The sequence below is a fragment of the Haemaphysalis longicornis genome, unplaced genomic scaffold, assembly GCF_048455015.1.
Source record: "Haemaphysalis longicornis isolate Haplotype H1 unplaced genomic scaffold, Haemaphysalis longicornis Haplotype H1 scaffold_1, whole genome shotgun sequence".
Classification (NCBI taxonomy): domain Eukaryota; kingdom Metazoa; phylum Arthropoda; class Arachnida; order Ixodida; family Ixodidae; genus Haemaphysalis; species Haemaphysalis longicornis.
Window position 1 is genome coordinate 102,092,210 of NW_027526203.1, and position 6,000 is coordinate 102,098,209.

Consider the following 6,000-nt stretch of genomic DNA (forward strand, 5'->3'; position numbering starts at 1 on the left):
TTGCAGAGAAGAAGACAGGAGGATGACGCAAGTGGTGGGGATATGGCGATCCACCCGCCCCAGTTGACTGAATATTGCTTCACTACAGTTCGCAAACTGGGGTCACTTCAAATCTAAGCTGAATAAACTTGAGCAAGCGCTGTTGTAACGAAATTGTAGGTTTAAAACTATATTATGACCCTTGATCTAAATTCCTGCGGAGGCTAAATAAATGATGGGAAGCGGCAGCGTCCCGCGGTGTCCTACGGCTGCAAGTCGAATATAACAGGCGGGAGGTCGGCGGGGGAGCGGGGGCTGGAATTAATAGCTGGAATAGCTGGAAAGAATCTGAAGGTATCGGCTTCCTTGAGGCTCCGCTTCTTAGTGGCAACTCGCCTTATCACGTGTATCATTTTATTGCTGGTGTGTTTGAGGCGCCTCAAGGATCGTCACTCTTGCTGTTGGACTGGAGATGTAGGCTGTTGCGGGTTGTTGCGAGTTGTAGCGACCGCGGTTTGCTGGTAGCGGGGCCGGTCGCCTTCGCTTCGTCGAGCCAGGACTAGGGGAGAGCTTAGAGCAAACTGAACGGGTTTATTTACATTTTTACAGTGAGTTGTCGAGATGAAGACAGAAGACAGCTCTCGGCGGGCCGCAGCACGCCCTTTTTGTTGACCCCCGATCCCTAGTTCCCTAGGTTAGGGATCCCCATACAAAACAATGCGGACCAATGGTGATGTGTACGTTCCTCGCTGTGAAGCACCGCCCTCGGGTAGGGACACGCCTTTCAGGTATGTCGGCAGATGCACAGCACACGCACACACACACACCCTTGCCACTCGTGAGGAGCCTGTAGCAGAGGGGAAGAACGGAAGACGCGCGGGCGCCGCGTATTCTTTTGGTGTCTGCCGCGCGCTGCGTTCCCAGGGAGCCTAACAGCACAGATTAACAAGGTTCGTGGAATCACTCCGGGAAGGGTTAATGGCTTGACCATCGCCACTGCCTTCTTCGCTGTGCTGCCGCCGCCACGGGGTCCCATTGTCCGGTCGTCGCCGTCTGGGCTTTCACGCGCACACGCGTTCAGTTGCTCAGGCCGGGGAATACCGGCGGCTCCTTAATCCCTTTTGGGGCAACAACACTCAACGCCGCTCAAAAGCCGCTGTCAATCAGTGGACGCCGCGGCGTCGTGTCGGCCTCCTTTCGTTTCCGTCGACAAGCGGTGGGGTGGTCGACCGGCGGGCGACTGACCCGCGCAAACATGGCGCCAGTGAGTCATAACAAGGCCCAGGATGTTGATGATGGGGCATGGCCATCAAGAACTATTTGAGTGTCTACCCTGATCGGCGGTTTGGCGTGAGGGCGGACATAAGGACCTCTGATTTTTTAGGTGAACAGTGGAGGTCACAGGCGTTAGCTTATTGGCGTACTACAAGGGCGATTACAGCGGTTGGTGTGAGCTTCCTTTTATTTTTGTAAGTCCTAGGGCATGCTCAGTGTGCGGACACGGCCGCTACAGGTGCCATGGGCGGAGCGCACAGCAGCGTGAGACGTCGAGTGAAGCTATCACGTGTAATCAATTGAGAACGTAAGGGTAAACCCGCACTTGTTGTTGGTGAGTGAATCGTCGGTATTCCCATTTTCCATTTGGGCTCGTAGCTCAATCGGTAAGACCACGGGCTCACGATCCTTTACTATATTAGTTCCCCGTTTGATTCCTGGCGGTGCCAGTAACTTCTTTTATTTGTTCGCGGGAGTTTTCCGTTGACACCATCGGTCGCGAAAGCACCCTGGGAGGGTAGAGGTAAAAAGCTTTGCTGTAAAAGATTATTGTCACCCAACTAAACATATACCGTTTATCCGGCCGTCAAGGAAAACGCATGAACGGGTTTTCTTTTACAAGTTTTTCACGGCACTGAAAAAGGTCTCGCTCAGTATCAACCGTTACCACACGGACTGCTAAGTCACGCGCGCGTGTGCCTACCGTGGTGTGCTCTGCAGCTGCTTGACCGGAGTGTTACATGTGCAAGACCACCTCGACCAGCCAATCATCGACTGTCATCATTCTGTTACGTCATCAAGGAAAAGTATAAAACCCCCGGACCTGGTCTCCGTCGTCAGTGGGCTAGGCAGCGGCAGCGCCGGCAGTATGCTTAACCACTTCGCCTTTATTCTGCAGGTATGTTATCTTTATCATGTCAAGTGTTTTCGCTCTGACAATCGGTGTTTGCTGCTGCTGTCCTGCCCACACAATTTTGTCAGTGTTTGCTCTCATGCCGTACATAGTTTACGTCGCCTTCTCTTGAGCGGCGATGTTGAACTAAATCCTGGCCCCACTAAACCTGCTGCCGCTAAAGCAAGCAGTAATGATGGGAATGCTTAGGGACCCACGACGCGTTCTAAGAATGAAGCACGCGCTGTTTTGATGGATGGTAACTCCACTGTGGAGCAACTCCTTTCTAAACTCGACGGTCAAAGTCAAATGGCCAAAGATATCCTCGATATTAAAAATTTTCACCATACTTTCAACGCTAGGTTGGATTCTCTGGATTCACGAGTTTCGGCCCTTGAATCTTCCCATGCCATCTCTGCACCGGTTGCTTCATCGGTACCATTTAGTAGTGAGTTTGCAGCTTTGACACAGACGGTTAATGAACTAATATCAAAAAATGATGATCTTGAAAATCGCATGAGACGCAACAACTTAATCTTGCATAGCTTGAATGAAGAGGACGACGAAAATATTGACACTCTCCGGGCTAGGGTATCGCAAGCATTTAGTGATACCTTGCTCATAGACTGTCCTGCCATTGAACGTTGCCATAGGCTAGGTCGGTCCCGAGTCAACCATGTTCGGCCCGTCATTATGAAGCTTCTAGACTTCCGCGATAAAATGAGAGTGATGAAGAACGTCTCAAAGTTCAAAGGATCCGACTGGTACGTTACGGAAGATTATTCCCAAAGTGTGCGCTCTGTCCGAAAAAAGCTCTGGGGTGCTTCTGCTTCATTTCGGAACAGCGGGTCTGAAGTACGTTTGCGCTTCGATAAACTTTTTATTTATGACATTCAGTATACCCTAGGCGCAACTTCTAACACGCTTGTTAAAGTACCCTCCCGTCAATCTAGACGTCACCCTGCACCCGCTCCTTGATCTTCATCCCCTCCCTGACTACCCCAAAGTCCATGTAATGACCTAATAATTTTGAATGTCAATGCAAGAAGTCTACTCAATAAATTTCCTAGCTTTGTCTCCCTGGTATCCACGTTTTCCCCGCACATAGTAGGTGTGACTGAATCTTGGCTGCATGAAGGCGTTTACGACTCTGAGATAACTCCACCCGGGTACGTCCTAGTTCGTAATGATCGACAGAACGGGAAAGACGGGGGTGTGGCTTTGCTCTTTCGGTCGGACTTGAAGTTCTCTGTTTTGCCTGTGCCTTTAGATGTTGAATCGGTGTGGTGCAAGCTTTCCGTAAACAAGCATCATCTCATGGTTGGTGTCTGCCACCGCCCACCTGGCACCTCCGTCGATCATATCCGTAATCATCATAGTTATATTTATAACCACAATATCGATTCATCTAATATTATCTGTATGGGAGATTTCAATGCCCCCGGAATTCATTGGCCTTCTCTGACACCTTCAGGTCGAGAACCTGGCCTTGGCCGACAGCTAATCAACTTTTCGTTGTCGCATGACTTGGTGCAGTTGGTTAGTGATGCAACTCGACTAGACGCGCTTCTGGACCTAATGTTTGTAAGTTCTAACATTGCGGAAGCTGGATTTATATGTGAAACTACCGAAGGTATATCGGATCATAAGGCGGTTATTGTGACCCTGTCTTATCCTGTGCTCAAAACCTTGTATTCGTTCCCAACATTCCCGGATTCTAATCGTGCTAACGATACTTCGATCTTGGATGCCCTTGCTGATGCTTTTTCTCTGTTCGAATCCATGAGCACCAACTGTGACGTAGATACTCTTGTGACGTACTTTGAAAACGTTGTAATCTCTTGCATTCATAATTTTGTTCCAATAAAAACTAAAAAAACGAATAAGAAACTTCCTTGGATGAACAGAGATATTCTTCACCTATCTCGCCGTGTGCGCAGGCTGAGGCGTAGAAAGAACCTTGATACACCTGATAGTGTGAACCAGTTCCACAAAGCTAAAAAACAACTTGCCGCAATGATGGCTTGTGCAAAAGATTTTTTCTTTGGCACACTATTACACTCTTTACTCAAAAGTAATCCTCATAAATTCTGGACATCAGTTCTGCCTAGTAACTGCTCTTCTTCCTCATTCTTGATTAATGGTGAAACTATTACTGATGACCATCGCATGCGTTTAATACTTACTTCCACTCTGTATTTTCCGTTCATAGTCATGTTACCACTGCATTTAACTCTTCTTCCGATATCGGCCCAATTTCTGATGTAACTATTAGTCATGCTGGTGTGTTCAATCGCATTCTGATTCTAGACGCAAAAGAGGGAGACGGTCCCGATGGTATTCCAAACTCCTTTTTAATTCGCTATGCGTTATGGACATCTCGTTACCTTACCATTATATTTCAGAAGTTTTTGGCCTCAGGTATTTTTCCCGGTGCCTGGAAATTGACCAAGGTTCGGCTGATTTATAAGTCTGGTGATAAGCAGCTTTTGCCAAACTATCATCCCATCTCGCTGACATCACATTCCGGCAAGTTGTTGGAGCACATCATTTATAAATATATAATCGACTTTCTTGAGACTAACAATGTTTTATCCAAACTGCAGCATGGCTTCCGAAGGGGATTCACCACTTTAACTCAATTGACAGAATTTACCCATGACATTTCTTCAAGTCTTGATTGCGGCCACCAGCTCGACATATTATTTATTGACTTCGCAAAAGCTTTCGACTCTGTTCCGCATTCTAAGTTGCTTAATAAACTCGGTGCCATCCTAAAAAAATTCCAGTCTAGCAGACCTAATTGCCAATTTTCTGTTTAATCGCTCCCAATACGTTAGCTTTAACTCTGGCAATTCACGTCCAATTAAAGTCACATCAGGGGTACCAAGGGGGTCCGTTCTTGGTGCTTTGTTATTTTTGATTTTTATTAATGACTTGCCACAATCCACTACCTGTAAATTACGTCTCTACGCCGATGACTGTGTTCTGTACAATACCATTAACTCCGTTCAAGATCACCATCTTCTTAATGACTCGTTTAGTGCCTTTTGCTCTTGGTGTGATACATGGCAAATGAATATCAATTTCCGTAAAACTGTATCAATGTCCTCCACCACCAGAACGCAGACTTCCGTTTTCAACTACTCTTCCAATGGCCTAATGCTACTCTTCCAATGACCTAAAGGGTTTCAGATTATAAATAACTTGGCGTGATTTTCACTACTAACCTCTCCTGTTCTAAACATATCAATTCAGTCTGCACCAAATCTCCTAAAAAACTTGGTTACCCAAGACGTACTCTCAGAACATCCCCACAGGAAACTAAATTACTAATGTACAAAACACTAATTCGTCCTGTTCTTAATTATGCCGCTATTGTTTGGTGTCAGTACAAAAACGGAGAAATAAAACAAATTGAACCCGTGCAAAAAAAGCAATCCGTTTCATTTGTCGCCGCTATGACCGCAATTTTTCGCCTACATCAGCCCTTACAACATTAAATCTTACCTCACTCTCTACGCGACGCGATATCGATTCGCTCAAATTCTTGCATGGTATCGTTCACTCAGTTAAGCGCCTTTCCGATGACAGCTATCTTACGTATGCAATGCCAACCCTAACTCGAAATAATCATGCCCTAAACTTCGCCCCATTTCATTCCCACACCAATGTATTCAAATTTAGTTTCCTTCCAAGAACGACAGAACAGTGGACTTTACTGCCGGGTGAGATTAGGAGTGCATCGTTAAATCAATTTCTGCCTTTTCTTGAAAGTCGTGTCTAATCAATAGTTCCTTGCTTTGTTGTGTTGGTATGTGCGCCCCATTTTGCAGTGCCGACTCATTGGATGT